We start from the raw sequence: 24,267 nt of genomic DNA, 5'->3' as shown, positions 1-24,267 counted from the left end.
GAATAATCTGCATAAAATGATTAAAAAGGAGCACTCTCTAAGTAAAACTTGGGAGAAATTTGAATGATGAAACACAGAGGAACTTAGAAGTTGTGTTTACATTTTACTTAGTGGAGTCAGTACAGGCTTCCATTAAGAAGGTGATGTTTCCCACCAATAGGATTTTTAAAACTCTCTCCTTGTAATGTGTACTTCAATATAGCTAGAAGAGAGTGGAAATGAAACTCTGAGGGAAACAACCAGGTTCAACATACAAAAAAAAAAAAAAAAAAAAAATTAGTGCCACACTTTTTGTTTCAGAGGAGGCAATTGCCCTGTAAGTCAAGTTACAAAAACTCTTGGTATTTCAGTCATAATTAAAGGTACCATCTCTAGCTAAGGATGCTAAAGTGGAGACTGAGAATTATTGCAAATAATGGTGGTGACACTGAAACAGGGAAGAAAGCAATACCCAATCAAATTGTATGGAGAAGAGTGCCTTGGAAAACAGAATAGGATCAACAGATCTGGAAAGATGAGTACAAGAACTCTTCAATGTTCTTTGAAGAGAGATAATGAAAATTTATGATATATTTCTAATTGTTATCTTTGGGATGCATAAATATATATGTTTAAGAAAATCTAACTTGACTTAATCATTTGGTTTTCATCCCATAGTACTGAATCATCTCAACATATCTTTATTAAATGTTTAATGAACTTTCCAGTCTCAGTTGCCTTCTCTTTGAAATGTAAGTAATGTTCTCATCATCACTGAAGTATTATAAAGACTGACTCAATGTTTATCCATCTCTGTCATAGCAGTATCAGTCTCATGGTGAATATGTCATGAATTGCTATTATTGTTATTGTTTGATTATTATATTATCTTTATAAGTTCCCAGTAAAAGAATCCCTTTCATTGTTCCATTGGATTGAGTGGAACCAGTTCAAAGATCAGTAACATCAGTCAAATAACACTGCTTTAAAAAGCCTATTTTTTTGTGGTATGTTAATCATCATAATTGAACATACAGGATGGTGATAATCTACTATGTGAAAACCTTGATTTGGGGTCTCTATGTTGTCAAAGCAAGTTGGAGCTTAACAATGTCCAGTAACTAAAGGCCTGAAAGAGGAATTTTTAGAAGCTTCTCCAAAAGCAACAGGATAAAAGTACTATTGGCCTTAACCGCATGATGAGGGTTTTTTACCAAAGGGGAAAACTTAGTTCAGTTGATCATCCCAGCCTAATTGATTAATTGTGGGTCTGACCATCTGGCTGATGAATGCTGACACCCAGCAGTGATTACTGTGTAACACGAGTCCGGATGTGTTCTCCCTGATGCCTCCCACAATAATGGCAACTCTGAACTTAAGGTTAGTTTATTCAGGCCTCTTGGCTCAATCTCTTCATGGAACAGTGGTTGTGGCAGAGAATATTTTACTAGACCTGGTCAAGCATTATCTTCTCTTGTTTCAGTTACCCCTCCTTTCCCACTCCATCCCTACCTACTCCTCAGCCCTCTCTTGTATATAATCACTTTTCATGCAAAGTGTTCCATCTGTAGTTTTCATCATATTCTCTGATTCTCTCATTTCTGGTTGCCCTATTCTGAAAAATATTTGACTGGTTTGAAAGACCTGTACTACTATTTCATAAGGAATTCTATTGAGGCATTTTTATTGTAACTTCTGTGGTACTGGTACTTCAAACTACTCTGTGCTTCCAAAATAAAGAAAAATTATTTCACCAAATTCATGATCCTGAGAAAAACTCCCCAAAATGTTCCAAGTTATTCAGGAGGCTAGCAGAATACAAGGGTTAAGAGAGGATAATTCTTACATCTTAAAGCTACTCTGATTCACAAGAGTGTCTCATGGAAAGAACAGCTCCCCCCCAACACACACACACACACACACACACACACACACACACACTCACCACTATGCCTCTGAAGCAATTTCACAGCTAGAGAAAGAAAGTCTCAAGTAAATAACAGGGATCAATAGCAATGCCACCCACAAGCTAGTCTATACCTGGAGGTAACTTGTATATAGAAGAATTCTCCAAACAAATCAAACCTGAACACATACTTATAAACCTTAAGGGATTATAACCAAATTCTTTTCTTTCATGTTAAGGCCTGGAAAGGAAACTGACAAAATGGCTTGCATAAGTTTGGCCAACTAGTCACAATTGATTTCCACTTTTAAATGCATTTCTTTTTCTTGCTCCCCACAGATGCTGGATTCTTCTATGTTCCAGGCTGGGTTAGTGTTAATTTATAGTACAGGATGGTAGTAGCAGGCTGAACGTCAGAGTTCCGGATTGGGAGTTGGGAAATGTTTTTGGCATGACTGTCAATAAACAACTATGTGTCTTGGGCAAGTCAAGTCCCTTAACTCCCCATGTCTCAGTCTCTTCATTGAAAAATGATAGGGTAGGACTGCATGAACTCCATGGTCTCTGCCAACACTAAGATCTGATGGTTCTATAGCTCATTTCCTCCCCCCTCCTCTGGCATCAAATGCTCAACAACTCAGCTTATAGCAATTTTTCTGCTCTTAGTTACTGATGGAAAAATATCTCCTTCATTTACTGCTTGGTATTTTGTATTCGTATCCTCTCTCTCTTTTCATGCTAGTATTTTGAATCATAAACACTAACATATCCAGATAGTGCTTTAAATTTGAAGGCATTTAAGGAGAATAGCTTTCCCACATAGAACATTCAGTGTAGCTCTGCATGGAGGAAGTCAGCCATCCAAAAGTGGAGCAAAGGGGCCAATTCACAAATGAGAGGAAGCCTTTCATAATAAGAGTCTCCAGACTCTTCAATTTAGATAAAGCTCAAAAGCTATCAACTTCTAACTACTTTTCCAATCAATCCCAGACACCATCACAGACACTTAGGACTACAAATTTGAGGACCAGCACTGGCAGTGATGCAGTTCTTATTTCACCTCCACCATCCATTGCCAAGTAGGATTTAGGATGGCATAGTAATAAGAGCCAAGAGGACAATCTGTCATTTATTTTCCTCCAAACTTTTTGAAATTTCCCATTTGGGCTCTGTTTCCCAGTTTTAATTTGGTAACTGCCATTTTTCAGCATTTCTTTTAACAGGTTACTAATAATTTCTGATACAGGATCTCATATTTCATTTTGTGCTGCTAGAACTGCTGTTAATATTTCATCTGCCTTCAATTCAGCTCTGAATAAAGGCTGCTGCATTTCTGATACACTGTTAACACTTTGATTCTGGGGATTTGATAGCCAGTGTTCACTGTTTGTCCACATCTAGTTAAGTAAAAGTAATAGGCTAGCTAAATCAGAAATATTTCAGGGTGTGCTGTACATTCCAGGGATGCTTCAGTTTTGTTTTGGTCTAAATCTTTGATGAAAACAAACAAAAACCAAATATTCTGTGTTTATTTTTACAGGTATCTTGTCATTTGCTTCATTTTCTGGAAACAGATACTTATGGTCGAGGACTTAGAGGCAGATCCATGTGCAAATTTTGACTCTAAATATTACTATATGTATTACCTTAGGTCACTTCGTTAATCTTCCCAAATGTCTTTTTTCCCATTTATAAAATGGGGGATGATAACAGTATCCATTTGTATTGCTATGAGGATCCAATAAATTAAAGTGCTGAGAATTTTCTGGGTTCTCAATATATGATGAATATCATTCTTACTCTAGCCTTAATAATCTACAAATACACTTTATATAATTATTATTACACAACACATTTTCAAGATCAACAAATGATTTGGAGTTCAGACTTTTGCTGTTTAAATGGCTTATGTTTTAACAAACACTGTAAAATCAAGTAAAATTTTTTTAATATTTATTTTTAGATGTAGTTGGACACAATACCTTTATTTTATTTATTTTTATTTTTATGTGGTGTTGAGGATCGAACCCAGGGCCTTGCACATGCTAGGCGAGCACTCTACCACTGAACCACAACCCCAGCCCCTCAAGTGAAATATTTAAAAAAAATAGATTTTTAAAGTTACATGTACAGCTAATATATTGCATCATATTATCTTACTACCATTAAATCTAGCATCAAATTCTCAAAGCATTTTGTCATCGAAGAGTGCACTCTAGATAAAGCACATTGTACCATTACTAACCCATTTTATTAAGACATGACTTGTCATATTTACTTTCTCTTACTCCTGAAGAATACAGATTATTTTAATATGATTTTGGTATATATCAGCCAAGGTCCATCAGGACGGAGAAAACACAGAACAGTTTAGTTTAAAAATCATTAACAATAGTGGGCCTGCGTTTGGCTCAGTAGTAGAGTGCTTGCCTAGCATGCATGAGGCACTGGGTTAGATCCCCAGAACCACATAAAAATAAAAACAAATAAAATAAAGGTATTGTGTCCATTGACAAAAAAAAAAATTCTTAAAAATTAAAAAAAAAAACAATAATAGGGTATTAAAGTAATGGGGGAGCTAGTGAGAAATAAAGAGAACTCTAAACAATATAAGAAAAGCAAATAACAGAGAAACTGCTACTTGTACTTCTATCCCTGGATGGGGATCCAGACTTTGAAGGACAAAAAGAAGAGCCCCTGCTATCTCTAGGCTGGAATCTAGACCTTTTTGGATAAGGCATGACTATAACTCACTGAATGCCAGAGATGTTGCTGGGAAGCATCTATGCTGGAAATCTCTATGTAAGGGTGCAGGAAAAGCTATCCAAAGGGAGTTATCTCACACATGTACATACCCTGGTGTGGGTGGATGTCCGCATGTGAGGTAAGAGCTAGGGGAAGCTACTGAGTGCCAGGTACTGGTGATACTAACTGAGCTTTAGCTGCTATGCACCAGGGTAGCTTGTGTGGTAAGGAGCTGGATGCCAGAGAAGTGCTGAACGTACAGAAGCCAGGCTCTGGATGAACCATATGCACTGCAGGAGTCTACCAACGGAGAACCTGGGAACTGGGAAGGAAGACCTTTTCCTTCTACATTCTCATTCTATGGCCTGTACCCTCATGCCAGCTGGCAAAGAAAAATACTTAAAAGACTCAAGATACATTTTTTATAGAGCAAAAAAGGACTGGCAAATTTAGACCTGAGAGACAAGACACTGATAACTGGCACAGGTATTATAATTTGCTCACATACTTTATGAAATAACTCACTTTGGAAATTACAATCCAGTGTTCTCAAGTTATTGCACTGTTGTTCACCTTTACTAATAAATTAACTCTCTTTGTATAAGTCAGAATTAAGGATAATAAGAGGCTATTAAACAAAAATCTACTTAAGACATTTTAAAAAGTCACAGTACTAATATTTGTGTAATAACCCTTTCCCCCAAGTGCTGCTTACATATGTTATATTTAAATGTTTATAATGTACTTAAGAAAAATATGTACAGAACACTATTGACCTAAATTAATGCATCAGTGATCCTAGTCCAGAATTTCAACTAAGTGGATAATCAGTGGAGTTGTTACAAATACACCCAAATTTTGAGAAAAGTAAAAATTGCCCCAGTTATCATTTCTCTTTCTCTTTCTTTTAAAATTGACTCTAGAACCACTATTTGCTTGTTTTATGACTTTTTTCCCCAGAGGGCTTGGGAGCTGTTAACTATATGTTACTATTTTTTAAATAAATGTATCATATATTTAATAGTGAATTTTTCCTATAATGCCTCCCAATATTGTTTTACCCTAAATATTAAATAAACAATCATCCCTGTTGTGATCAAATTGGCTCACAACTCAAGGTACATAGTGATCATTTCCAGAATTAGTTTTGTATATACAGGTGGAGAGGTATACTCCAAAGTACCTCCCTCTTTCTGCCTAATTTCTTTATTCTTTTAAGAAAGAGACAGAAACTTTCATTATGTAATTAGAGGTAGATTTAAAAACACAAAGCCCTTTCTAGAGAAAAAAATAGGTCCAAATCTCCTTCATGTCAGCTTAGAAACCAAATTCTCCCACAAGACTCTGAAAGCGCAAGAAATAAAATTTAAAAAAAATCAATAAATGGGATGGTATGAAACTAAAAAGCTTCTTCACAGCAACAGAAACAATCAAGAACATGAAGAGAGAGCCTACAGAATGGGAGAAAATCTTTGCCACCTGCAGCTCAGATAGAGCATTAATCTCCAGTTTATATAAAGAACTCAAATAACTTAACACCAAAAAGAACCAAATAACCCAATCAATAAATGTGCAAAGGAATGGAACAGACACTTCACAAAAGAAATATGAATGGTCAACAAATATATAAAAAAATGTTCAACATTACTGGCAATTAAAGAAATGCAAATTAAAACTACACTGAGATTTCATCTCACTCCAGTCAGAATGACAATTATCAAAAATACAAATAACAATAAATGTAGGTGAGGATGTGGGGGAAAAGGTACATTCATATATTGCTGGTGGGATTGCAAATTGGTGCAACCACTCTGGAAAGCAGTATGGAGATCCCTCAGAAAACTTGGAATAGAACCACCATTTGACCTGATTATCCTAGTCCTAGGCACATACCCAAAGAACTTAAATGGTTACATCAATTTCATAGCAGATCAATTCACAATAGCTAAACTATGGAACCAACCTAGGTGCCGTTCAATAAATTAGTGGATAAAGAAAATGTGATATATATGAATGATACTATAGCACTGGTGATATTACCTGAGCTTTAGCTGCTTTGGCACCAGAGTAGCTATGTATATATATCATACACATATGCGCGCACGCGCGTGCTCACATGTACACACACACACACACACACACACACACAATGGAATATTACTCAGCCATAAAGAGGAATGAGATTATGGCATTTGCCAATAAATGGATGGAACTGGAGGCAATAATGCTGACTTACAATATGCCAGGTAGGAGGAGTGTAGGTTCACTGCACTGAACAGGGGGGAATGAGGAAAAAGGAGGGGGGATTGGATTGGGAAAGACCGTAGAACAAATCAGACATAACTTTCCTATGTTCATACATGAATACACAACCAGTGTAACTCCACATCATATACAACCACAAGAATGAGAAATTATACTCCATGTATGTATGATATGACAAAATACATTCTACTGTCATGTATAACTAAAATGAAAGAGTTTAAAAATTGATATTTAAAAAATAAAATAAAAACACAAAGCCCTGAAATTTGACAAGGATGGTGCTGTGAGAGGCTGAGAGCATAAAAACTAGTTAGTAGAGAAGAGTACACTATGGTGAGGCTCAGATCATTAAAACACCTGTCTTACCCATCTATCCATATGCACCTAGGCCTGGCCTCACCATTTAGAATGGATCTTCTCGTTTCACACAATTGTGCTTTCTGAAAACTAGTGATATTCCATGGCAAAGCAAGTCTTACTGGTTCATCTCGAGGTCTTACTGTAGGTTCCTCTGCCAGCTGCAGGTGGTTGTCCTTAGGATTTTCTTTTGTTTGTGCTGCATGTGAGTACTGAGGACAAATTTAACGACCCTACATTTGATCCCTCCCTCCAACACATACTCATGCCTCTTCCCTTCAGTTGCTGAGTCCTAAAGGAGAAGATGACAAAGGAGAGTCATAAATCCATGTGAACCAGGCAGGCAAGTCCATTTTATTTTAGTTCACCCTTCTGTTCAGCTGGCTTTTCTGCAATGACCCATTATACTTACCCTGTCGGCTGCTCTTACTAGCAACATGCCTTTTTAATCAGCCTTCCTGGGGTCTGCATTTGATTACAGCATTTGTGTTCTATTTTGATTCTTTTGTACTGTGCCCTGTGGTGTTAGCTTGAAAGGTGTTATTTATAAAATGAAATTCTATTGTATTGCCACTTGGATTCAAAGAGGACATATAATATTAATGCAGAATGTATTTAATAATATCTTGAACCTATTAAATCAATTTCTTCATGAGAACACAGAGAGGAGGGAAGCAAGTGGTTTGGTAACCAGGTAAAAAGACTTAAGCATCACCTGACATTTCCTTCCTAAGCACTCCTGAAAGTTGGCACTAGAAGCATTCTCTTAATGTCGAAGTTTTCAAAGGAGAAGACTACCTTTCCTGAGCCAGGCCAATGAGGCACACACCTGTTTAAACATTCAACTGTGTGGGCAGAACATTTTCCTAGGCTTTAGATGCAAATTTTTTGACTAAGGAAACCACAAGACCAAACACAAATATGACTTCTTTACTACTCAGGAAGATTTAGATAAAGAATAAAACATAATATCTGATTTGTAGGGATCTTCTTTCAAAATTTGTAAAAAGAACTACATTTGTTCTCTTTCTGATGCTTTTCAAAAACAGGCTAAGAAAATTCTAGTGATATTGAGAACTGATGCAGTTTCCATGTTGGCATATTTAAAATGATGTTCTCACCTAGCAAAAGAGCAGGTTTATTACAGTTGCTAGGTCTATGGTCAAATATTTATAGATTAGACTGATAAAGGAGTACATAAATTTTTTTTCAGCTCTAACCTTAATATAAACCAAAGTCTGAAACATGACATCATTTTATCACTGGTTGCATAAGCACATCTGTTGTTACAAACATTTCATTCTTCCACTCTCTTTTTTTTCCCAATTGAAATCATCAATGGGTAGGCTGCTGTTTGGACAGGGGATAAGAAAGGATCAACTGTGAAAGATGCTTTAGCAATCAGATCTCTAGAACTTGCTAAAAGAAATAATACACAAAGGAAGCTGGCTATGCAATCTTGGAGGTATGGTTCCTAGATTTTCACCTGTTCTCACTCTCTGGAACATCATCTAACTCCAAGAAATTCAGGATCAAGATTTCTGAGGAATGACTACATAAAGAAAGTTATCCTTTCCTAGCTATACTGAGTTACTTTTGGGATGAGTGAGATTAATGGTTCTAGGATAATTTAAATTATTGGCAATGAAGGTAAGATACATATGAACAATATTATAAAAATGATAGTTCAGGCACCATGTTTTGTTCTTCAAACCTAGATATAAGAAACACTAACAAAGGAGTGAATTTCCTCCCCTTTAGGAATAAATCATATGCTCTCATTCCTAAATGATACATCAAAACATAAGGAGCTAGGATGTTTTGGGGAATACCTATGTCAATCTTGAATGTATCAAATTATCAGCTATTTGCATGAAAAGATTACATTATGCACCTCTATATCCTTTCAGTTTCTACCTCCTTGGTTTGCACTTAGTAAGTATTCCATTCATTAATATTTGTTGAAGTGCACTGAAAAATGAGATCATACAATTTAGAGCTGAAAGTAGTAACTAGAGACCATGTTCAGTTACCTCATTTTGCAGATGATAAAACTGAGGCTCCAATAAATTAAGAAACTTATCAAAGTTCAATATTAATAAGTCTTTGGAAGAGTGGTTGTAAAGATCTGCCACTGAAAATGATATATTTTCATTTAGAACAAGATATATTTTCTTTTGTCTAAAATAAGAAGCACTATTCAGCTCAAATTATCTGATATATTCTAACCTAACACAGAAAGTTTAAGACTAAATTAACAAGTGAATTTCACTAAATGGCTATAGACCATGAGTGTGCCAGAAATGTCAAGCAATGGAGGGTGCACATCTCAATATTGTGCCTATTGGCTAGTTATTGGCATATTTTTCAGGTAAAATTTAGTTCTTACAAACAATAGGGATGACATTAGGATGATGGAGCAGTACAAACTCTACTTCTCATTCTGTCACAGAAATACATATACAATAATGATATTGAAACTAAAATATCCTGAAAAGAAATTCAGATTCTAGCTAAGAAGAAGTACTTTAGAAGAGACATACCAAGAGCAGATGCATTTATTGGGTAAGAAGAGCAACATCACTATGTTATGTCATTACCTCCTCCAAACCAGTTTAGCTCAATACTGAAAAGACAGCTTCAGCCCATGATTTCTCATATGGGGCAAAAAGTGAGATTTGAGTGTGTGGCCAGCTGCTCTCCTGGCATAATCAACCAGAAAACCGCTTTGGAACTGATTTTGGTCTTCCCTTATACAGAGCTGACCCAAAGATTCCTCTCCTGGGTCAGTTAGGGACAAAGGAAAGGGAAAGTGACTTTCTACAGCTGGTGCTACTTTGCAAGGTTTGGAATATGTGCAAAAGTAAAGCTTTTCACTCATGAAGGAGAGAAGGAAATGATGTGGACCTCATCTCCAGCATTTTAGAGAACCCTCTGTGGAGTTCCATTTCCTTTTCATCCCATAGTGATCCCTGAACAACCAATCATATTCAGTCCCCTGAAACAGTTAGCAACAAAGAAAAGGGACAGACATCCCTTTAGAGATGACACTGCACTGACTGACTGGAGGAAAACGCAGAAGCAAGAATTTCTTCCAGAAAGGCCCAGAGGAAGTGAAAGGGACCTCATTCTAGCTTTAGAATATGCTCCCTGAGGGGCTGGTCTCTATTTTGCTTTATATGAAGCACTGCTGACTGGTGAAGGTATCTCCAAGTCAAAATTGGTCCATAAAGACTGAGAGAGATAGCTGTTTCTTCAGATGCTGAAATTACAAAGCAAACCTACAAAGAATATCAACAATAAAGAAAACATAACACAAGGCAAGGAAGAAAACAAATCTCCAATAACCAACCTGAAAGAAATGGAAATCTGTGAATTGACTGACAAATAATTAAAAATAATTATCTTAAAGTAGCTTAGTGAGTCAAAAAAAAAATGAAGATTGATAGCTAAACAAAGTCAGGAAAAAAGATACATGAACAAAATGAGAAATTAAATAAAGAGATAGCATTGATTAAAAAAAAGATCCAATCAGTATACTGGAGCTGAAGAATACAAAAATTAGAAAAATTCACTAAGGTGGCTCAAAATCAGACTTGAGCAAACAAAAGGAAGAAATTGTGAACATGAATACATTTGAAATTATGTAGTCAGAAGTGCAAAAAGGAAAAAAGGGTAGAAAAAAGTCCAAGGGACTTATGGAACTCCATCAAGCAAACCATGAATACATAATGGGAGTCCTGGAAGAGAGGGAGGGAGGCAGAGAGAGAAAAGGAAAGAGGAAAGGCAGGAAATAGATCTATACCAAAGCAACACATAATCAAAGAGAGAATTTTGAAAGTAGTAAGAAAAAAGCAACTCCTCACATTCAAGGGAGTCCCTGTAAGAAGTTCAGAGGACTAGCTCAGCACAAATCTTCCAGCCCAGGAGAGAATGGGATGATATATTCAAAGTGTTGGAAAGAAAAGTTGCTAACTAAGAATACCATACCCAGCAAAGGTGTCCTTCCAGAACAAAAGAGAGATATGGCTTTCTAAGACAAACACAAATTGAGGGAGTTCATCACCACTAGGCCTGCTTTATGAAAAAATGCTAAATTTTTTCTTTAAGTTGAAATGAAAGGATGATAATTAGCATGAAAATGTGAAAGTTGAAAACTCACTGGGAGAGGTAAGTAAAGTAGGTCAAATACGGAAGACTGCTAATACTCCAATGGTAGTGTGTAAATCACATTCATCTACAAGATAAACACTAAAACACAGAAGTATCAAATAACCATAACTACAATAATTTAATAATAGATACATAGTAGAAAAAATGTAAATTGCAACACCAATTATGTGAAGTGTGGAGAACTGAGACATGAAAGAATAGAATTTTTGGATGAGATTGAATTAGTTATCAGCTTTAGAAGTAGAGTGACATAATTTATAAGTTGTTTTACATAAGCCTCATGGTAAATATAAATAAAAGACTATAGGTACACAAAATACAACATAAAAGAATGAAAGCATACCACTAAGAAACAATAGCAACAAACATAAACCCCATCACAATGGAAAACAAGAGAGGAAGAAAGGAACAAAGGAAGAACAAAATAGTCAGCAATTAACAAAATGGCAAAAATAAATCCTTAGCTATTAATAGTTAAGTGGAATTAAATTTTCCAAACAAAGACTGGTAGACTGGATAAAAATACAAGATTCAACAGTATGTTGCCTGAAAGAAATCATGTTAGCTTTAGGGATATACATGGACTGAAAGTGAAAGGTTGGAAAGTATATTCCATGAAAATGGCAACTAAAATAGACTTAGTAAATCAAATGTCTCAAGTGAGAAAGAGCATCATAAAATGATAAACAGAACAATTCATTAAGATAATAGAACAATCTGCCTACCTAGCACCCTCTTGATTAGAATTCTCTGGACTAAAACAGAAACTTGAGTAAATGTAAATTTCAATTATTGTAAAGTAGTAATCTGCAACAGACTGCTTTTCATTTTCCCAAAGCTCCTTTTCACAATGGGAATCTCTAGAGATTACAAAGAACAGAATATGGAGAAAGGGGAGCAAGTGACAGCTACAGGCATGATGCTTCTAATGGCTGTTGGGCTTGTTGGAGGGTATTCTTGTGTATTAACAAAAACTTGATTCCAGGAATATAATTGGGGTTTAAAAGATCAAGTTCAAATTACTAACTTGGTATCCCAACCTTTATTCCTCATTCCATCTTGCTTAGGCATCCTAATATCTAGTACTTCCCAATAAGTATTCTGGGAAGTAATGCCAGACTACATTAGTTTCTCTTTATCATGGTATTTCCAAGTATGCCCTAGTTTTAAGTGTGTTGTCCTATCATTTCTATGATTTGTTAAATCATAGCTTAACTTCTAGATTGGAATCTCACTCATAAACTTATTATGATTTAATAAGTATCTACTATGTGAGACAGTAGGGGAAAATTGGAATAAACCTTACTTCCTATCTCCAAAGATTAAAGGAATTCAAAAACTAGTGGCTACTTACTATATATAACAAAGGTGTTTTTACTTTTAAGCTTTTATTCTTTCCTCAGAGTGTACTATCATTATTCTTTTATCAAGCTGATTGTTTTAGTTATGTTGTAATCCAGTTATGTTCCACCTTCCTCATAAATTCTATTTTAGTTTTTGTAGCACACAATAATTTCCATTTTTTTAAAAAAAATTATTATAGCTGGAGTAGACAGTATTGTCTACAGAATTTGTATTCTTTCCAATATTCCTAGCAACAAGACTTTTTTCTCTGTTGCTTAAAGGGTTGTGTGATTGTGACTCACCCAAATGCTACAGACTCTTTAGCATGCTAATTAGCTTCCAAAATCTCTCACCTGAGGTTTGAACCCATGAGTGAGGAAACCATTATAGCATTTGCTTTTGGAGAAAAGACTACATAAGTTGAGACAGAAGCTATTTTCAAACCTTCCAAATATTACAAGTACTAGGGAACTGTTGAAGACAGAAATAAGTAGCTTTGGGTCATTTTAGGTTAGTGACCTTAAACACAAGGTGTGATTTAATCAGAAGCCAGAGTAATCATGGCAGGAGGTAGGAAAAAAGACTCAGAGCTGCCCGGAGTTAGGCAGGACTTTGGTGGCAGCATTTAGCTTGAGCTAAAACTGCAGGATTCTGTCAGAGCCTCCACAAACAAAGGGCTGCATTATGTAACACATCTTGTATTCCTTTGTGAACTATTCCACAACAAAGTTTCATTAGTCCCCTCACTCCCCCCCCCTTCTCTCCCCTCCCAGACATTTTACTACTTCCAGGCTGCAACTTGCTCTCCAGCAGGGAAATTTTCTACCTCCAATAAAAGTTAAAATTTCAAGAAAACTGACATTATTTTTTTCAGGAGCAAACCGAATTAACGTGAACTTTTCACCAACAGAGAAAATACTTCTGAAGTTACGTGGACAAGGAGAAGTAATCTTATTTGAAAGATTGCCAAATAATTCAGCAATAGTTAGCAATAATTGGTAAATTCTTTATCATTTTTCTGATAGTGTTACTCTGTTAAGTGTAACACTCCTGGGTCATCTTTCAATACAGCCTTTTATAGGCATTGTTGGAAGACAGCATATTACATGAGTGGCACACAGCAATATGTTCTCACAAATAATATCTGTTTTCAAAGAAAAAAATGTTTGTTATGAGGACATTGGAAGATTAAGCACAGTTGGGCACTGTCAAATTTAACTTTGAGGTATAAAAACCCATTTTTAAGCAGTTTAATTCTTTTTATCAATTGCTAATATAAGAGTCTCCCATTATAAAATATTTTTCTGGTCAGCTGTAAAGATAGTTTAACTACCTGAATGCTCAACAGATTTTCCTTTCTAACATTTCAAATACTGATTCAATGGTTTTCATGTAGATCCCTGTGAAGATGACCGAGGTCCCTGGGGAATATTGTTTAGAATGTGTCTTTTGGTCTGAGAATGTGGGTTGTGAATAATCAGTTCTAATTGGAGTCCCCAAGTTGTAAAAAAATCTGGGGGTTGATTCTCAGCAGGTGGCACTCTTCCTTCTGATTTGATCTTGAATAGATGCCCCAGCATTCTGCTATCTCGTGGGCAGAGCATGGAAATGAATTTTCAAGATTGCTCACAGTGCTTAGGAACCACATTCAAAGGGTCTGTGGAATCTAGGCAAGTTACACAGAACATATGGATTTTCATCCTATTGAACTTCTTTCACTTGAAACAACCTCATTCTCAGACACAGAATTATGTCAAATTTTAAGTTGGGTGGTCAGATCTCTCAGTTTACCCAGGATAGTACCAGTCTCAGTTATAATTGCCCAGGCACAGTTATTAATAGTGGTCACTTTCACTCACCATGCTATGCTGGTTTAGATGATAAATTATGACATTACCCTGTCTACAATCTCAACAAAAGTTATTTATAATAACATTTACACTGATAACCTTCTCTTTAGGAAAAAATCAAAATGCCAAGATTGGTCACCTTTGTAAATAGACATAAGCTAAAACCTTATTACTTTAATCCCAATATTTTAAACTGGGAGAATCTCATCATTTAAAAGTTTTAAGATTAGAATAATTCTGGAGAATCATAGTCTATGAACTCTCTATATCTAGGATTTCTAATTTTAGGTAGTATTTTTTTTTTAGCCCAATTTCATACAAGCAGGTATATCTTCCCTTAAGATTTGTTCTAATGAGGAAAAAAAGCACAAGATTTGACATGAAATTCTTTCTCGGTTGTGGATCCTACTTCCATTATTTGTTGGCAAATTCAAATTATCTCTGTGAACATAATTATGATTAACACCTAAAATGACTTTAAGGACACTTTAAAGACTAGAAATGTACTGTGGAAACTAAAAGTCACTAATGGCTACTATTATTTCTTTTCATAAATAAAGATAACTTTTCCCTTTTCAACTTCTAAGAAAACTTGAATGAACTGAAGAAAGACTTAACCAAGCATGGGGGTTTAGGGGTTTTTCACTATAGCCTTCTTTTCACACAGATACATCACATTTCTAGGTGACACCAGTGTATGGATATTGGTGGCCCACAAATTCTAGAAAAAACAAAAAACTATGCATCTTCCGCATTGATATCAAGGGATAAAATATCGAAATTTAATGTACAAAATTTTGTCAAAAATTAAAATAGTCAACATATTATGGTAAAGAGAATTCATCTGAAAAGAAAATTTTTGTCAGCAAATAGTGCTAATTTGAGTTCTTCTTCTTTCTCTATGTGTATCACTTTAATTTCTTTCATCTGTCTAATTGCTCTGGCCAGTGTTTCAAGAACTACATTAAATAGAAGTGGTGAAAGAGGGCATCCCTGTCTTCCTCCAGTTTTTAGAGGGAAAGGCTTCAATTTTTCTCGATTTAGAATGATGTTGGCCTGGGACTTAGCAGATAGCCTTTATGAGGTTGGGATATGTTCCTGTTATTGTTAATTTTTCTAGTGTTTTGAACATGAAGAGGTGTTGTATTTTGTCAAATGCTTTTTCTGCATCCATTGAGATGATCATGATTCTTATCTTTAAGTCTACTGATGTGATGAATTACATTTATTGATTTCTGTATGTTGAACAACCTTACATCCCTGGGATGAATCCCACTTGATCATGGTATACTATCTTTTTGATATGTTTTGTAATTGATTTGCCAGAATTTTATTAAGAATTTTTATATCTATGTTCATTAGAGATATTGGTCTAAAGTTTTCTTTCTTTCTTTTTTTTTTTATGTGTCTTTGCCTGGTTTTGGAGTCAGAGTGATATTGTCTTCATAGAATGAGTTTGGAAGTGCTGCCTCTTTTTTATTTACTGAAATAAATTGAAGAGTATTGGTATTAGTTCTTCATTTAAGGTCTTGTAGAACTTGGCTGTGTATCCATCTGGTTCTGAGCTGATTCTATACCTAGAAGACCCAAAAAGTTCCACCAGAAAACTTCTAGAATTAGTAAACAAATTCAGCAATGCAGCAGGATTTAAAATCAACAGCCATAAACCAAATGCATTTCTGTATATCAGTGACAAATCCTCAGAAAGGGAAACAAAGAAAACTACCCCATTTATAATAGCCTCAAAAAAATTGGGGAATCAATGAAAGAGGTGAAAGACCTATATAATGAAAACTTAACAACCCTAAAGAAAGAAATCAAAGAAGACCTTAGAAGATAGAAAGATCTACCTTGCTCTTGGATAGGCAGAATTAATATTATCAAAATGATCATACTACCAAAAGCACTATACAGATTCAATGAGGTGAAAGACCTATATAATGAAAACTTAACAACCCTAAAGAAAGAAATCAAAGAAGACCTTAGAAGATAGAAAGATCTACCTTGCTCTTGGATAGGCAGAATTAATATTATCAAAATGATCATACTACCAAAAGCACTATACAGATTCAATGCAATTCTGATCAAAATCCCAATGACATTCCTCATAGAAATAGAAAAAGCAGTCATGATATTTATCTGGAAAAATAAGAGACCCAGAATAGCTAAAGCAATCCTTATTAGGAAGAGTGAAGCAGGTGGCATCGCTATACCAGACCTTAAACTATACTACAGAGTAATAATAACAAAAACAGCATGGTATTGGCACCAAAACAGACTGGTAGACCAATGGTACATAACTGAGGACACAGAGACTAGCCCACAAAATTACAATTATCTTATATTAGACAAAGTTGCCAAAAACATGTATTGGAGAAAAGATAGCCTCTTCAGCAAATGGAGCTGGGAAAACTGGAAATCCATATGCAACAAAATGAAATTAAACCCCTATCTCTCACCATGCACAAAATTCAACTCAAAATGGATCAAGGACCTAGAAATAAAACCAGAGACCCTGTGTCTAATAGAAGAAAAAGTAGGCCCTAATCTCCATCATGTGGGATTAGGCCCCAACTTCCTTAATAAAACTCTGTGGTGAAAGAATTAAAATCATGAATCAATAAATGGGATGGATTCAAACTAAAAAGTTTCTTCTCAGCAAAAGAAACAATCTGAGAGGTGAATTAGAGAGCCTACATCTTGGGAGCAAATTTTTACTCCTCACAATCAGATAGAACACTAATCTCTAGGATATATAAAGAACTCAAAAAGGTAAACACCAAAAAAAATGAATAACCCAATCAATAAATGGGCCAAGGACATGAACAGACATTTCTCAGAAGAGGATATGCAATCAATTAACAAATATATGAAAAAATGTTCATCATTGCCTGTAATTAGAGAAATGCAAATCAAAACCACTCTAAGATTGCATCTCACTCCAGTCAGAATGGCAGCTATTATGAATACAAACAACAATAAGTGTTGGCAAAGATGTGGGGAAAAAGGTACACTCATACACTGCTGGTGGGACTGCAAATTGGTGCAGCCAATATGGAAAGCAGTATGGAGATTTCTTGGAAAATTGGAATTGGAACCACCATTTGACCCATCTATCCCTCTCCCTGGTCTATACCCAAAGACTTAAAAACAGCATAGTACAGGGACACAGCCACATCAATGTTTATAGCAGCACAATTCACAATAGCTGAACTATGGAACCAAACTAGATGCCCTTCAGTAGATGAATGGTTTAAAAAAAATGTGGCATACATACACATGGAATATTACTCAGCAGTAAAAGATAATTAAATCATGGCATTTGCAGGTAAATGAATGGAGTTAGAGAAGATAATGCTACGTGAAGTTGACAATCTCAAAAAATCAAATGCCGAATGTTTTCTCTGATATAAGAAAGTTGATTCACAGAGGGCTAGGTGAGGGGAAGCATGGGTGGAATAGAAGTATTCTAGATAGGGAAAAGGGGTGGGAGGGGATGGGAGGGGGCATGGGGTTAGAAATGATGGTGGAATGTGATGGACATCATTATCCAAAGTACATGTATGAAGACATGAATTGGTGTGAATATACTTTTTATACAATCAGGGATATAAAACATTTGTGCTCTATATGTTTAATATGAACTGTAATGCATTCTGTTGTCATATATAAATAAAAAATTAATAAAAATAAAGAAAATTTTTGTCAAAATTTGTGAATGGGTCATGGGTTCCTGACATAGATAACTTTTTTCCTCAGAAGGAAGGGATGGGCAGAGAAGAAACACTAGTTCTTAGGTTTGCAAGATTTTCCATTTACTAGCCATATTTTAAAAATAGATTCCATAGAAGGGAGACTGGTAGATTAGAAGAAGGGACCTTGGTGAGCATGGAGGAGAGGGGAAAAAGAAGGTAATGGATGGTGAAATTTACCAAATCATGTTATGTGCATGTATGAATATGCTATAACGAATCCATGAATCCCACTATATGTATAATTAATGTGAACCAATAAAAATTTACTTTAAAAAGTAATTAAAAATGTTGAATTTTAGTTAGATGTTAGTGAAAATAACTTGTTTTCTAAAAAACAAACGAAAACCAGCTTCATAGATCTCTATGCTCCTCTTTTCTTGCTGGTATGTGTGTGTGTGTGTGTGTGTGTGTGTGTGTGTGTGTGTGTATATATATATGCATTTTTTTTTCTATCCTACCTCCCCAGAAATCCTAAATTCTTTGGTTGGAACCAAATCTGGGTAGTCAGACTTAATTCTCCTAGTCTACCAGACCTCAAAAGTAATATGGAACATAATTTTAATTTTTCATCTATATAAATATAACCAAATAATTTTATTTAAAAAGAACTCTATGACATTTATTTAGTACTTTTGGTAATTATGAGAAAAATTTTCATAAACTATACTTCATCCAAATAATTAACCAGGTAAAAAGGCTAGTCCTATTACATATGGCATTTTTGTGTTTTTGAAGTGTCTACTTTGACTAAAGTGACTGGCTCTAGGACACAGGTTTTCACAAAGGTAAAAAGTTTTATCACCTAACTCTTTATCTTATGAGCCTGCTTTTGAAATATACTCCGATGGCCAAGAAGGTAGGGTAGATGGTTGGCAAGAAGCTGTGAGGGAGGGGGTGTGGGGCAGGGAGAAAGCCAACCAGACTGTACTTGATGTCTCAACAGGGCTGGGGAAACAACAACAACAACAACAACAACTCTCTCACACATTCCATCTATTAGAAGTTCATTTGTGCTTAACAGGCCCCTCTTTAAAAATGCAAATTTCCCTTGTGAACCTGTAAACCTCATTCACACCTTATTGTTAATTACTTTGATGTTCTAGAATATGATCAACACTTAACTGGTATTGGCAATCTAGGAATGACAAATAGCTCAGGGTGGGAAAAAGGAAATTTTGGAGAAATGTGGCTGGAGATGGTAATGTAGAAACTTCATTTGTGGGAAGTAAGAGCATAATGGTATTCTGAAGTGTGTCTAGGAGAGTGGCAGTAGCAAAGGTACCACAAAATGAGCACTTTTTCTGATTGACAATGGCTTGCTAAGATCAGTCTGGAATCCCACAAAAGTCAAGTTCTTAAATATTTAGCCATAACTAGTTAATTGAGCTTACTCCTTTTTGGAAATCTTTCTAGCTGCTTTCCAGTACAACTTGATGACCTTGGATTCTAACATTTATCTGGTTCAACCTCCCAGGTTTGAAGCTCAGCTGATAAATGAATTCCAAGAGGAAGAAGCAAATGTGGCCCAGTCCATTTTCATTGTCTCACTAGTCATTCACTTCAAAGATTTTGGAATATAATCCTAGAACATACTGTAAGCAGTTTCAGAAGAACACACCATTTCTCCATGTGTCAGTGTCACATGACTTGACATCAAAAAGTTGCTGATTCAACCCTTTAGACAATGTATACAGGTATGGAAACACCATCTATATCCATAAATATCATTATTATGTATCAATCAAAAATAAAATTTGAAAAGGTTGCAAAATCTGAATTAGACTTCAGTTGACTTAAGTTACACATCTTAGCTAGGCAGAAATTCAAGGAAAAATATTTTATGACATCTTGTAACTTTATTAATCACCTCTCCTTTCTTATGAAAAATAAATATGCTAAACTGTTCACTGTTAAGGAAAGGGGTCATCTTTGCCGCCAAATGGCTAATTTTAGTTTTTATGTGGTTGGACACATTTGTAAACTATTACATGAAAACATATGGTTGGAACATGCTTATTCTTTTGAGCATGTTCCTCCTTTGAGGCTGCAAAATTTTCCTTAGTTGTTCCATGTGCTATTTTGTTGTGCTGATGGCTTCTTGTAAATAATTTTCTTCCTTTTTCATTATTAGTGAAATTAGTCTAATAAGGAAAAAAGAAGAAAACAAACAAACAAACCCAACCCTCTGCTGCAAACTTCTTTCTTGAAAGTGTGGGCTGACAACTGACATAGGACCCAGGTGGGCAGTGAACTTTATGTTGCACATTGTTTAATCAGTTGATCCTTTGGGGTTTATTTACCTGAATGCATTTTGACAAGTAATAATGCAACAGAGGGAAAGGGATTATTTGTGTGGCAAATTTTCAGTTACCCACAAAGTACTAGGTAAATTTTGCTTATTGTTAAACAGAAATTTACATACTTTTAGATCATATTTTAGGTCACACATTAAATCAGTGAGTCACCATTTTAAGGTATCTCACTCATAAGGAGGAGCAAAGAGCTTTCCCAGAGGTGTTGAAATTCCATAACTCTTTCCTTAAAGACTGGACATTTGAGTCTCAGTTGATCTCTGAGTATAATGTTCAATTATTAAATTGGCATGGTTGAAGCGCAGTTTTTTCAAATTGAAGGGCATTTTTTTAACAGATGAGAATCTTTCCAATTCTTTAATTTGGTTTCCTATTTTATGTTTTGCCCTTACCTCCCCTTATAAGACTCCTTTCTCTCCACATTTTTACTACTATTCCTTCCACTCTGCTTCTTGAAAATGAGACTCAACTGTTCAGGCAAATGATTGGTTCTCTATAAATATTTGTGGAGTGCAAGATTGACCATCTGGACAAATATTAAGTGAACAATATAAAAACTTTAATTATGCAAATTGATAAGTTTACTTTAAATTATGCAAATTAATATATATTTTGGGGAAAAAATCTATGACAGTAACAAATGACTAATAATTCCAAGGATATTTAGGGAAAATGAAGCCTAGAAAGGTAAAAATGAAAAATTCTAGAATCAGAGAACAAAAATAAAAACCAAAACAGCTCAACACAATTGAAAGCACATGCAGGAAAAAGCTAATGCATTACTTGTAAAAAATTAAATGGAAAGCCTGAAATTAGAATGCTAGTGTTTTATTATATCAAAAGCAGAAAGTCATTCCTTTCCATTCCAACTCTAGAGAAGAGCAAATTCGCCAGTGCTGTTAAGAGTAGAATAGGAGGGCTATTTGGAATTTAAGAGGTAAGTTAATAAAAAGACTAGGTGTTCAAGGTAAGGTGAATTGGGTTCTATGGTAACTAGCTTCCAAGGTGTCCCAGATTACCCGTTTCTTATGTTTGCACTATTTTGTAATCCTACCTACATTGTATAAGGGTCAGTATGTGTTGATGAACAAAATACAGCAAAAGTAGAACAGAATACAGAAAAAGTGATAACATGTTATGCCTGATACCAAGCTACTGAATACATTACTGCTTCTGCTTTACTCTTTGGATCACTCATTCTGGGGAAGCAGAACAAATACCATGAGGGCATTTAGCCATCCTATGGAACCAAAACCAATAGTCAACACTGACTTTTGAGCCATGTGAATGAGACATCTTGTAAGACTACTTCAGGCCCCACTGAGCCTTCAGAAAACTGAAATCTCAGATCACATCTTGACAGTAACATCATGCCAGATCCTAAACCACTGTACCAAGCCACACTTGAATTCCTAACTATGTGAGATGATTTCTGAGTGATAACACACACTTATTGTTTTAAATCACTAAGTTTTGAGGTAATTTATTTTTTCTGTAATAGGTAACTAACATATTGAGTGTGGCTATTTTGTTGTTGTTGCTGGTACTCTGAGTGCAAAAAATTGGATTATTCATCTTTGGTACCTGTTGCATAGTCATTCTGTATTCATGTTTGGCCCACTTTTATTCATGCAGTTTTTTTTTTTTAAATAAAGAAATAAATACCAGAAAACTAAGTCCATGAGATAAGAGCTAGGAACTCTATAATAATCTAACTGTATAGTTTGTCCCACCTTATATTCTTGCCTCTCCTCATCTAAAATAATCATCATCCTGTCTCATTTTTATTATTACTTTGTTTTCCATTTCATGTAGTTTTATCACTTCTATAGGTGTTCTTAAATTTATATTTGCGTACATGCATATATTATGTATTGTATATGTACATGTATTTTGATTGCTTTTAACTTTATAAAAGTTATGTTCTATGTGATATTTTAAAATCATTTTTACTTTATATTGTTATGATTCATCTATATAGTTGTCTATCATTGTAGTTCATTCATTTTCTGTCTAATGATTGATGTTTTTAAGGTGGTCAGTAACACATAAAGATGGGACTAATAAGCCCTAATATCACAGAATTATGTAGTTGTGGGTGGGCAGAATAAAGCATACTTAGAAAATAATTTAAACGATTTAACTAGCTCTGGAAATGAAAGAATATACCAAAACTAATTTAGAAATTTAAATTTTTTCTTTCCCTAAGGATAATGGTTATTAAATAGCATACAATAAATAATATACATTTGTTATTATCATAATACAGTGTATTATGTACAGAGACATCATAAACCCCTAAGATGTTTGTTGAAATGAATATTTAAGCTCAAATACCTGTGAAAATACAATAAGAGCTGCCCATATAAAAATAAAATGATATTATTTGGAAAAATAAATTGTGGGAGACTACAATGGTGAGTGAATACCAAAGATTGTCCATTGTTTTAGGAATTCATGTATTTTTTGTAATTCATGTTTGCTTATAGAAATTTTCTTCACTATTCACTGTACTCTAACACATATATATTAACAATGCATTCCTATAAGTGTTTACTTACTATCTACCTCAAAACTGTAATGATAATTTAAAGCATTACTAACAAATAGAGTTAATTATACAGGCAAATGGTGAGAATAGCACTATCCAGAAACTGGTTTCATTTGTTAATTCCAGAGAAAACTATAGTTTTAGCAATTTCTCTCTTGGTATCTTTCTGGCTAATATCAGCTTATAATGAGGAGAACTGCTGAAGATCAAAGTTATTTTAAATATTTTGACTGAAGGAGAAATAATCAGTCATGTAAATGCAGTGTGTCTCCTTAAACTAGATTTTGAATAATAGTAGACTATTTTACGATGGATAGTATAACTGAAGAACCAAACTATTTTATTTTGATATTATTATTATATTTACAATATATATTTCTTCTTATGCTTCAATATTATTATATATGGAGAAATCAAATTATTTATCCATTAAGTGAGGATTTATTTACTTTTTGTCTTTACCTGGCAATTTCCTTAGACACAACAGTTTTCTTTGACTTGACACAACACAGAAAATGTTGAGAAAAGAAAAAAGGAAGTTATTTCATTCTTAGTTCTTTAGTAAACAAATTATTTGGTTTGAGTAATAGAGGAAAAAGAAGATTAATGAAATAAAGCCCTCCATTATAGCATAAAGCCCAAAGCATTGAAAAATTTTTTAAAATATGGGAATTTAGAAGAATTCGCAATGGTGATGGGAAATATTGATAGAGGAGTATCACCTTTTGCTCCTTAGGCACCAGCTGAGTCCCTTTATAAGAAATAGGACATAAACATTTTAGAAATGAATTATTTCTCAAATTTTTCAGATTTCTAAAACGTCTCCATGAAAAAGAAAGACTATATGAAAAGCAGCAGAATGGGAATCAGGTAGGCATCTAAGTGACAAAGAAGGCCACCACTGCAAACCTTTTCCTGACACACTGTCAAGAGGATTGTGTTGGGTCAAAGTTTGGAAAACTTTTATATGGGAACAAAAAAGTAGGATGAAAAGAGAATGAAAGACATATTTTTTTTTCCTCTCTTATAC

At 34.8% G+C, this 24,267-nt stretch overlaps 1 protein-coding gene across 8 annotated transcripts in view; it reads right to left on the bottom strand.

The window, feature by feature from the left end:
* Nucleotides 1–24,267, bottom strand: part of Zbtb20 (zinc finger and BTB domain containing 20) — an 815,137-nt gene that overhangs the window by 296,287 nt on the left and 494,583 nt on the right. The window lies entirely within an intron of this gene.

This window comes from Callospermophilus lateralis, chromosome 10, assembly GCF_048772815.1.
Source record: "Callospermophilus lateralis isolate mCalLat2 chromosome 10, mCalLat2.hap1, whole genome shotgun sequence".
NCBI lineage: Eukaryota > Metazoa > Chordata > Mammalia > Rodentia > Sciuridae > Callospermophilus > Callospermophilus lateralis.
This window is presented reverse-complemented; position numbering and strand designations above follow the sequence as displayed.